Raw genomic sequence first — 12,176 nt, forward strand, 5'->3', positions numbered from 1 at the left:
GCCCCATAGATGCTCCTTATAAAGCTGTGCCATATAGAATGCTCTGCACCGTTCATTATGGCCCCATAGATGCCCCATATAGAATGCTCTGCACCGTTCATTATGGCCCCATAGATGCTCCTTATAAAGCTGTGCCATATAGAATGCTCTGCACAGTTCATTATGGCCCCATAGATGCCCCATATACAATGCTCTGCACCGTTCATTATGGCCCCATAGATGCTCCTTATACAGCTGTGCCATATAGAATGCTCTGCACCGTTCATTATGGCACCATAGATGCTCCTTATAAAGCTGTGCCATATATAATGCTCTGCACCGTTCATTATGGCCCCATAGATGCTCCTTATACAGCTGTGCCATATAGAATGCTCTGCACCGTTCATTATGGCACCATAGATGCTCCTTATAAAGCTGTGACATATATAATGCTCTGCACCGTTCATTATGGCCCCATAGATGCTCCTTATACAGCTGTGCCATATAGAATGCTCTGCACCGTTCATTATGGCACCATAGATGCTCCTTATAAAGCTGTGCCATATATAATGCTCTGCACCGTTCATTATGGCCCCATAGATGCTCCTTATACAGCTGTGCCATATAGAATGCTCTGCACCGTTCATTATGGCACCATAGATGCTCCTTATAAAGCTGTGACATATATAATGCTCTGCACCGTTCATTATGGCCCCATAGATGCTCCTTATACAGCTGTGCCATATAGAATGCTCTGCACCGTTCATTATGGCACCATAGATGCTCCATATAAAGCTGTGCTATATATAACGCTGCTGCTGCTGCAATTAAAAAAAAAACCACACACATACTCACCTCTCTTGCTGCCCGCAGCTCCTCAGCGTCCCGTCTCGGCGTCTCTCCGCACTGACTGTTCAGGTAGAGGGCGGCGCGCACACTACTATGTGATTGCGCCCTCTCTGACCTGCACAGTCAGAGCAAGAGGACGGGAAGACGGAGCGGCGCCCGGCGGGTGGAACGTGGACAGGTGAATATAAAATACTCACCTAGTCCCGGCGCTCCTGGCGCTCCCCCTGCCTGTCACACTGTCTCCGGGTGCCGCAGCCTCTTCCTCTGTCAGCGGTCACCGTTACCGCTCATTAGGGAAATGAATATGCGGCTCCGCCCCTATGGGAGTGGAGTCCATATTCATAACTTTAATAAGCGGTCCCACGTGACCGCTGAACAGGGGAAGAGCTGCGGCACCCGAAGACAGTGTGACAGGCAGGGGGAGCGCCAGGAGCGCCGGGACTAGGTGAGTATGCAACAATCCTCTCTCCCCCTCACCCGCCGACCCTGCCGCCGACCGTGACTTGAGTATAAGCCGAGAGGGTCACTTTCAGCCCAAAAATTTTGGCTGAAAATCTCGGCTTATACTCGAGTATATACGGTAACTTATTTGGATTTACCGTATTTTTCGGACTATAAGATGCATCGGACCATAAGACGCACCCCAAATTTTGGGGTGGAAAATAGCAGAAAAAAAGATTTTTATAAGATGGCGGTCCGTCTTATTGTCTGGTGATGGCAGAAGGGCAATGCTGCAGTCCCGGGGTGTGATGCTGCGGGTCCAGTGTCGGCGATGAGGTAGAGCTGGAGCAGGGTCTCCTCTTAAGGATGCCGGTGCCACATTTCTGTCACCAGCATCTTGAAGAAGGGACCCTGATCAGGTGCACTCCGCACCTCCCACTACCACAGCATCGCTACACCTCTGCCGCAACCTCCCGGTAAGCCTGCGTTCGCACTATAAGATGCACCCTTCATTTTCCTGACAAATTTTTTGGGGCAAAAGTGCATCTTATAGTCCAAAAAATACAGTACTTTGGAAGAGGGAGCTTGTCTCTGCAAAAAAAGTGGCATTAAACATTTTGCTACTATCAACAAATGAAATAGACGTCTAGCACTGCTTTTGCTTATGTTTTTATGTCACAATTTTAGTATACAAATAACATGGTCTAAGGGTATATGATTTTCAGAAATTCTTCTTTATCAATTCTTCCATCTCTTCATTTTGATACAGGAAAGATATATATCTTTGTACCGTGTTAGCCAGCAGATAGAATAATATTTGGAATTGAGAGTTCTCAGTGAGGACTCTCAATTCCAAATATTATTCCATCTCTTCAGTAATTCATTATTAGAGGACAAGTCCTGAAAATATGGTAGATTGAACCTATGTCAGTTATTTCTCCATTTCTCTGACATCGCTGGCTAAAATTTGTACAAACCTCTGGTTATGGTACCATGTCATAAATATGTTGATTTGATTTCCCTTATAAAGCATTCACATGGACTTGTTAAAATGATCTAGACCTTATCATCATTCAGTTGGCCACTCCCTATTGCGCAAAGAAGGACTTTTTTTGTTTAGGACTGTATAAGTACCAGACATCAAATTCTTAGGGCTTTATGAGTGTAAACACTCAAAATGAGATGCAATAGGGGCCACTGTCGACCACAGTGCTGATGAAAAGTAATGAGATATTTGCTGATAGGTAAAATAAGCAAATGTTGATATATTGTGTTTAACGCATAAATGATTAAGCAGTCTAATTTTACTAATGTTTGGCATACTAAAATAAAAAGTCCAGCAATAATCCAATGTTTAATCATAAAAGGTGTAAGACTTTGGAAGGTGGGGAGTAAGCAAAAAAGAGTCATCGGTAGGGTTGAGCGACTTTCATTTTTTTAAGATCGAGTCGGGTTTTGCGAAACCCGACTTTGTCCAAAGTCGAGTCGAGTGCAGTCGGCCGATTATCGCTAAAAGTCGGGGATCGACCGAAACACGAAACCCAATGCAAGTCAATGGGGAAGCATAGTCGGCAGTGAGTGGAGGCCAGGAAAACACCTACAGTGCCCATTTTAATGCCAAAAACATCCATTCTTGTTTCTGAAGCTTGTCAATCTTAATTAACTTTACAATAATAGTTGGGCATTGGAAATTGGGGGTCATTTGGCAAAAGTTGTGGGGGGTAGGGCTGGTTCAAGGTTTTAGTGGGCCCAGGAAACGTGGACTACGTCACGGCGGTGGAGCAGTGAGAGGTAAGTATGTCAAGTTTGCAAGTGCTGTGATCCTAAGCAAGCAGGGGGGGCCCACTCGTTGGCATTGGCACTGGCACAGGGCCCCTCAAAGTACAGCGGTGTGTTTGCACGGCGGGGGCGCCTCCCACCGGCAGCGACACTTTTGCGTACTCTGAGGGGCCCTGTGCCAGTGACGTCGCCAACGAGTATGCCCCCCCACCTGATGAAGGAACCTACACTTTCATCTGCACCTTCCTCTTTGTCCCTGTGTAAGGTGGTATAACATGCGGGAAGGGGAACCTTACTTTCAGCAGGGTCAGATTCTTGCTGTGTAGAGTGCAAGGGGAATGTAGTGGTCTAGGTCAAATTACCAGCAGACTCATCTAGCAGTGGCTGGGCAATGGGCAGGATGAGGAGGAAACACAGATATAGGGCCAAAGAATAATGTAGGCTAAATGCAGTTCAAAATTGGTAACAGGACTAAACAGGCGGCATTGCTTTGTTCAGTGGAGTAGCAAACCCAGGAGCAGCAGACACTGTTTTAAGGGCCCAACCACACTAGTAGGCCAAATGCAGTTTAACATCTGCTACTATAGGCCAAAAGCCTAAAGACTGAAGCTCAGCTTTATACAGTGGAGGACAACACCAGGGAGCGGCAGACACCGTTAGTAGGCCCGAACCACCAATTTTATTTAAAAAAGAACTTAATGAGAGCCAGAAGGTTGAAGCTTAGATTTATACAGTTGAGGACAACACCAGGGAGCGGCAAACAGAGTAATTAGGCCCCAACCACCAATTTTTGGTTAAAAAAACACTTAATGAGAGCCAGAAGGTTGAAGCTCAGATTTATTCAGTTGAGGACAACACCAGGGAGCGGAAAACAGAGTTATTATGCCCCAACCACCAATTTTTGGTTAAAAAAAACACTTAATGAGAGCCAGAAGGTTGAAGCTCAGATTTATTCAGTTGAGGACAACACCAGGGAGCGGCAAACAGAGTTATTAGGCCCCAACCACCAATTTTTGGTTAAAAAAACACTTAATGAGAGCCAGAAGGTTGAAGCTCAGATTTATTCAGTTGAGGACAACACCAGGGAGCGGCAAACAGAGTTATTAGGCCCCAACCACCAATTTTTGGTTAAAAAAACACTTAATGAGAGCCAGAAGGTTGAAGCTCAGATTTATTCAGTTGAGGACAACACCAGGGAGCGGCAAACAGAGTTATTAGGCCCCAACCACCAATTTTTGGTTAAAAAAACACTTAATGAGAGCCAGAAGGTTGAAGCTCAGATTTATTCAGTTGAGGACAACACCAGGGAGCGGCAAACAGAGTTATTAGGCCCCAACCACCAATTTTTGGTTAAAAAAACACTTAATGAGAGCCAGAAGGTTGAAGCTCAGATTTATTCAGTTGAGGACAACACCAGGGAGCAGCAAACAGAGTTATTAGGCCCCAACCACCAATTTTTGGTTAAAAAAACACTTAATGAGAGCCAGAAGGTTGAAGCTCAGATTTATTCAGTTGAGGACAACACCAGGGAGCGGCAAACAGAGTTATTAGGCCCCAACCACCAATTTTTGGTTAAAAAAACACTTAATGAGAGCCAGAAGGTTGAAGCTCAGATTTATTCAGTTGAGGACAACACCAGGGAGCGGCAAACAGAGTTATTAGGCCCCAACCACCAATTTTTTTAAAAAAAAGCACTTAATGAGAGCCAGAAGGTTGAAGCTCAGATTTATTCACTTGAGGACAACACCAGGGAGCGGCAGACACCGTTAGTAGGCCGTAACCAAAGTTGAAGGCCAAATGCAGTTTAATATCTGATACTATAGGCCGAAAGCCTAAAGACTGAAGCTCAGCTTTATACAGTTGAGGACAACACCAGGGAGCGGCAGACACCGTTAGTAGGCCGTAACCACCAATTTTTTTTAAAAAAGCACTTAATGATAGCCAGAAGGTTGAAGCTCAGATTTAGACAGTGGAGGACAATTTGAATTAGGGACTGCAGACAGACTTAGTAGGCTGTCCCCTGTGGACCATGCATCCACCACATTAACCCATTGCGCTGTAATGGACACGTAACCTTCCGTGGCCATGCCTACAGGTCCATGCGTCTGTTGTCAGGTGCACCTTTGTACTCACAGATTGCCAGAGTGCATGGACAATGGAGGTGGTGCTGGTGGAGGGCTGGGATGGCTTTTCTTGCAAAAGAAGTGTCGACTGGGTAGCTCGTAGCGTGGGACAGCGTAGTTTATCATGGCTTTTTAATATTACATAAAATAAAGAAATAGGCTCTATGCACTTTAAAATAGGTTCCAGGGGTACACGGGCAGCATTGGTGTGGTCAGCGGAGGAGGAGGATTGCAAGGAGGGACCGCAGACAGGCTTACTAGGCCTAAAATAACTAAAAATAGGCTCAAGGCAGTTTTAAATCGGTTACATGGATACATAGGCAGCATTGTGGTCAGCGGAGGAGGAGGATTGCAAGGAGGGACCGCAGACAGGCTTACTAGGCCTAAAATAACTAAAAATAGGCTAAAGGCAGTTTTATATCGGTTACATGGATACACAGGCAGCATTGTGGTCAGCGGAGGAGGAGGATTGCAAGGAGGGACCGCAGACAGGCTGTTGTGAAATTGGATTCTGGGCTCCCCCGGTGGCCACTTGTGGAATTGAACTTGTGTGCATCATCCCCTCTGTTCACCTGCTCCTATCAGGATGTGGGAGTCGCTATATAACCTTGCTCCTCTGTCAGTTTCATGCCGGTCAACAATGTAATCAGAAGCCTTCTGTGCTTGTTCCTGCTACTAGACAACCCCCAGCTAAGTTGGACTTTTGTCCTTGTGTGTTTTTGCATTTTGTTCCTGTTCACAGCTGCTGTTTCGTTACTGTGTCTGGAAAGCTCTTGTGATCGGAAATTGCCACTCTGGTGTTATGAGTTAATGCTAGAGTCTTAAAGTAATTTCTGGATGGTGTTTTGATAGGGTTTTCTGCTGACCATGAAAGTGCCCTTTCTGTCTTCCTGCTATCTAGTAAGCGGACCTCGATTTTGCTAAACCTATTTTCATACTACGTTTGTCTTTTCATCTAAAATCACCGCCAATATATGTGGGGGCCTCTGTCTGCCTTTTGGGAAAATTTCTCTAGAGGTGAGCCAGGACTGTCTTTTCCTCTGCTAGGATTAGGTAGTTCTCCGGCTGGCGCTGGGCATCTAGGGATAAAAAAACGTAGGCATGCTACCCGGCCACTTCTAGTTGTGCGGCAGGTTTAGTTCATGGTCAGTATAGTTTCCATCTTCCAAGAGCTAGTTCTCATATATGCTGGGCTATGTTCTCTCGCCATTGAGAATCATGACAGTTTGACCGGCCCAAAAAAGGGTTAAATTACTGGCTGAGAAAGGAGAGAAAAAAGAAGTCTGCTACAATTTTTTTTTTTTTTTTTTTTTTTCCCCTCTAGTTCTGAGTGTGCTCTTAATTGAATCACTTGCTAGTCTGCCTATACTGCAGCCTTCCTCTCTTTCTCTCCTTCTAATCCTTGAATGGCTCTGTGTTCACCTGTTTCAAATGGATCTTCAGAGTGTAGCTACAGGTTTGAATAATCTCGCCACAAAAGTACAAAATTTGCAAGATTTTGTTGTTCATGCACCTATGTCTGAGCCTAGAATTCCTTTGCCTGAGTTCTTCTCGGGGAATAGATCTCACTTTCAAAATTTTAAAAATAATTGCAAATTGTTTTTGTCCCTGAAGTCTCGCTCTGCCGGAGACCCTGCACAGCAGGTCAGGATTGTAATTTCCTTGCTCCGGGGCGACCCTCAAGACTGGGCTTTTGCATTGGCACCAGGGGATCCTGCGTTGCTCAATGTGGATGCGTTTTTTCTGGCCTTGGGGTTGCTTTATGAGGAACCTCATTTAGAGCTTCAGGCGGAAAAGGCCTTGATGTCCTTGTCTCAGGGGCAAGATGAAGCTGAAATATACTGCCAAAAATTCCGCAAATGGTCTGTGCTTACTCAGTGGAATGAGTGTGCCCTGGCAGCGATTTTCAGAGAAGGTCTCTCTGATGCCATTAAGGATGTTATGGTGGGGTTCCCTGTGCCTGCAAGTCTGAATGAGTCCATGACGATGGCTATTCAGATCGATAGGCGTCTGCGGGAGCGCAAACCTGTGCACCATTTGGCGGTGTCTACTGAGAAAACGCCAGAAAATATGCAATGTGATAGAATTCTGTCCAGAAGCGAGCGGCAGAATTTTAGACGAAAAAATGGGTTGTGCTTCTATTGTGGTGATTCAACTCATGTTATATCAGCATGCTTTAAGCGTACTAAGAAGCCTGACAAGTCTGTTTCAATTAGCACTTTACAGTCTAAGTTTATTCTATCTGTGACCCTGATTTGTTCTTTGTCATCTATTACCGCGGACGCCTATGTCGACTCTGGCGCTGCTTTGAGTCTTATGGATTGGTCCTTTGCCAAACGCTGTGGGTATGATTTGGAGCCATTGGAGGCTCCGATACCTCTGAAAGGGATTGACTCCACCCCATTGGCTAGTAATAAACCACAATACTGGACACAAGTGACTATGCGTGTTAATCCGGATCACCAGGAGGTTATTCGCTTTCTGGTGCTGTATAATCTACATGATGTTTTGGTGCTGGGATTGCCATGGCTGCAATCTCATAACCCAGTCCTCGACTGGAGAGCTATGTCTGTGTTAAGCTGGGGATGTAAAGGAACTCATGGGGACGTACCTTTGGTTTCCATTTCATCATCTATTCCCTCTGAGATTCCTGAATTCTTGTCTGACTTTCGTGACGTTTTTGAAGAACCCAAGGTTGGTTCACTACCTCCGCACCGGGAGTGCGATTGTGCCATAGACTTGATTCCGGGTAGTAAATACCCTAAGGGGCGTTTATTTAATCTGTCTGTGCCTGAACACGCTGCTATGCGAGAATATATAAAGGAGTCCTTGGAAAAGGGACATATTCGTCCTTCGTCATCTCCCTTAGGAGCCGGTTTTTTCTTTGTGTCTAAGAAAGACGGCTCTTTGAGGCCGTGTATTGATTATCGACTTTTGAATAAAATCACGGTTAAATATCAATCTCCGTTACCACTGCTTACTGATTTGTTTGCTCGTATAAAGGGGGCCAAGTGGTTCTCTAAGATTGATCTCCGTGGGGCGTATAATTTGGTGCGAATCAAGCAGGGGGATGAGTGGAAAACCGCATTTAATACGCCCGAGGGCCATTTTGAGTATTTGGTGATGCCTTTTGGTCTTTCAAATGCCTCTTCAGTCTTCCAGTCCTTTATGCATGACATTTTCCGCGATTATTTGGATAAATTTATGATTGTGTATCTGGATGATATTCTGATTTTTTCGGATGACTGGGACTCTCATGTCCAGCAGGTCAGGAGGGTTTTTCAGGTTTTGCGGTCTAATTCCTTGTGTGTGAAGGGTTCTAAGTGTGTTTTTGGGGTTCAGAAGATTTCCTTCTTGGGATACATTTTTTCCCCCTCTTCCATCGAGATGGATCCTGTCAAGGTTCAGGCTATTGGTGATTGGACGCAACCCTCTTCTCTTAAGAGTCTTCAGAAATTTTTGGGCTTTGCTAACTTTTATCGTCGATTTATTGCTGGTTTTTCTGATGTTGTAAAACCATTGACTGATTTGACTAAGAAGGGTGCTGATGTTGCTGATTGGTCCCCTGCTGCTGTGGAGGCCTTTCGGGAGCTCAAGCGCCGCTTTTCTTCCGCCCCAGTGTTGCGTCAGCCTGATGTTGCTCTTCCTTTTCAGGTTGAGGTCGACGCTTCTGAAATCGGAGCTGGGGCGGTGTTGTCGCAGAGAAGTTCCGACTGCTCCGTGATGAGACCTTGTGCTTTTTTTTCCCGTAAATTTTCGCCCGCCGAGCGGAATTATGATATTGGGAATCGGGAGCTTTTGGCCATGAAGTGGGCTTTTGAGGAGTGGCGTCACTGGCTTGAGGGGGCCAGACATCAGGTGGTGGTATTGACTGACCACAAAAATTTAATTTACCTTGAGTCTGCCAGGCGCCTGAATCCTAGACAGGCGCGCTGGTCGCTGTTTTTCTCTCGGTTTAATTTTGTGGTGTCTTACCTACCGGGTTCTAGGAATGTTAAGGCGGATGCCCTTTCTAGGAGTTTTGAGCCTGACTCCCCTGGTAATTCTGAGCCCACAGGTATCCTTAAAGATGGAGTGATATTGTCTGCCGTTTCTCCAGACCTGCGGCGGGCCTTGCAGGAGTTTCAGGCGGATAGACCTGATCGTTGCCCACCTGGTAGACTGTTTGTTCCTGATGATTGGACCAGTAGAGTCATCTCTGAGGTTCATTCTTCTGCGTTGGCAGGTCATCCTGGAATCTTTGGTACCAGGGATTTGGTGGCAAGGTCCTTCTGGTGGCCTTCCCTGTCACGAGATGTGCGAGGCTTTGTGCAGTCTTGTGACGTTTGTGCTCGGGCCAAGCCTTGTTGCTCTCGGGCTAGTGGATTGTTGTTACCCTTGCCTATCCCGAAGAGGCCTTGGACGCACATCTCGATGGATTTTATTTCGGATCTGCCTGTTTCTCAGAAGATGTCTGTCATCTGGGTGGTGTGTGACCGTTTCTCTAAGATGGTCCATCTGGTTCCCTTGCCTAAGTTGCCTTCTTCTTCCGAGTTGGTTCCTCTGTTTTTTCAAAATGTTGTTCGTTTGCATGGTATTCCGGAGAATATCGTTTCTGACAGAGGGACACAATTCGTGTCTAGATTTTGGCGGGCATTCTGTGCTAGGATGGGCATAGATTTGTCTTTTTCGTCTGCTTTCCATCCTCAGACTAATGGCCAGACCGAGCGGACTAATCAGACCTTGGAGACATATTTGAGGTGTTTTGTGTCTGCGGATCAGGATGATTGGGTTGCTTTTTTGCCTTTGGCGGAGTTCGCCCTCAATAATCGGGCCAGCTCTGCCACCTTGGTGTCCCCGTTTTTCTGTAATTCGGGGTTTCATCCTCGATTTTCCTCCGGTCAAGTGGAATCTTCGGATTGTCCTGGAGTGGATGCTGTGGTGGAGAGGTTGCATCAGATTTGGGGGCAGGTGGTGGACAATTTGAAGTTGTCCCAGGAGAAGACTCAGCTTTTTGCCAACCGCCGTCGTCGTGTTGGTCCTCGGCTTTGTGTTGGGGACTTGGTGTGGTTGTCTTCTCGTTTTGTCCCTATGAGGGTTTCTTCTCCTAAATTTAAGCCTCGGTTCATCGGCCCGTACAAGATATTGGAGTGTTGTGAATTTGGATTCTGGGCTCCCCCGGTGGCCGCTTGTGGAATTGGACTTGTCATCCTCTTTCCTGTTTCACCTGGTTCCATCAGTAGTGGGTGTCGCTATTTAAGCTCATTTCTCTGGTGGTTTCTTGCCGGTCAACAATGTTATCTGATGCCTCTCAGTGCTTGTTCCTGCTTCTAGACTACTACTAGATAAGTTGGACTTTTGTCCATGTTTTGTTTTGCCTATTTGTTCCAGTTCACAGCTGAAGTTTTGTTACTGTGTCTGGAAAGCTCTCGTTGATCAGGGATTGCTACTCTGGCGTTATGAGTTAATGCCAGAGTTTAAGGTAATCTCTGGATGGTGTTTTGTTAGTGTTTTTCTGCTGACCATGAAAGTATACTATCTGTCTTCTGCTATCTAGTAAGCGGACCTCAAATTTGCTAAGACTATTTTCCTGCTGCGTTTGTTGTTTCATCTGAACTCACCGTCATTATATGTGGGGGGCTACTGTCTTCTTTGGAATATTTCTCTAGAGGTGAGCCAGGTCTTATATTTCCCTCTGCTAGCTATTTAGGTCTTAGGCCAGAGCTGGGCATCTAGCTATAAATAGGAAATGCTACCTGGCTATTTCTAGTTGCGCGGCAGGCTTAGTTCATGGTCAGTATAGTTCCATCTTCCGAGAGCTTGTCCCTCTATAGGCTTGCTATGATCTCTGCCTGCAGAGATCATGACAGTTTGACCGGCCAATAAAGTGTTAAAGACCCAGGTTGAGAAAGGAGAGTTATAAGAAGTCTGCTGGAATTTTTTTTTTTTTTTTTTTTCCTCCAGTCTGCCTTGCTGCAGTCTTTTTTCTCTCTCTCCTCCTAATCTCTGTATGGCTCTGTGTGCACCTGACAATAATGGATCTCCAGAGTGTAACTGCGGGTTTGAATAATCTCATCACGAAAGTACAAAATTTACAAGATTTTGTGGTACATGCTCCGGTATCTGAGCCGAGAATTCCTTTGCCGGAGTTCTTCACAGGGCATAGAGCTAGCTTCCAGAATTTCCGAAATAATTGTAAGCTTTATTTGTCCCTGAAGTCTCGTTCAGCTGGAGACCCTGCTCAGCAGGTTAGGATTGTGATTTCCTTGCTCAGGGGTGACCCTCAAGATTGGGCCTTCTCATTGCCAGCAGGGGATCCTGCGTTACGCGATGTGGATGCGTTTTTTCTGGCCTTGGGCTTGCTTTATGAGGAACCTCATTTGGAACTTCAGGCAGAAAAAACTTTGATGGCACTATCTCAGGGGCAAGACGAAGCTGAAGTTTTCTGCCAAAAATTCCGTAAATGGTCTGTGCTTACTCAGTGGAATGAGTGCGCCTTGGCGGCAACTTTCAGAGAAGGTCTCTCTGATGCCGTTAAGGATGTTATGGTGGGGTTCCCTGTGCCTGCAGGTCTGAATGAGTCCATGACAATGGCTATTCAGATTGATAGGCGTCTGCGGGAGCGCAAACCGGTGCACCATCTGGCGGTGTCTATGGAAAAGACGCCAGAAAGTATGCAGTGTGATAGAATTCTGTCCAGGAGCGAGCGACAGAATTTTAGACGGAAGAATGGATTGTGTTTCTATTGTGGAGATTCTACTCATGTTATATCAGCATGCTCTAGGCGTACAAAGAAGCTTGATAAGTCTGTTTCCATTGGCACCATTCAGTCTAAGTTTATTTTGTCTGTAACCCTGATTTGCTCTTTGTCATCCATTGCCACGGACGCCTATGTTGACTCTGGCGCCGCTCTGAGTCTTATGGATTGGTCCTTTGCCAATCGTTGTGGTTTTGATTTAGAGCCTTTGGAGACTCTTATTCCTCTGAAGGGGATTGACTCCACCCCATTGGCTAATAATAAACCAC

At 45.9% G+C, this 12,176-nt stretch overlaps 1 protein-coding gene across 1 annotated transcript in view; it reads left to right on the plus strand.

Annotated features, from left to right (window-relative positions):
- COL5A2 (collagen type V alpha 2 chain) overlaps positions 1–12,176 on the plus strand; it is a 449,814-nt gene that overhangs the window by 371,666 nt on the left and 65,972 nt on the right. The window lies entirely within an intron of this gene.

Source organism: Ranitomeya variabilis, chromosome 7 (genome assembly GCF_051348905.1).
Source record: "Ranitomeya variabilis isolate aRanVar5 chromosome 7, aRanVar5.hap1, whole genome shotgun sequence".
NCBI classification, from domain to species: Eukaryota; Metazoa; Chordata; class Amphibia; order Anura; family Dendrobatidae; genus Ranitomeya; species Ranitomeya variabilis.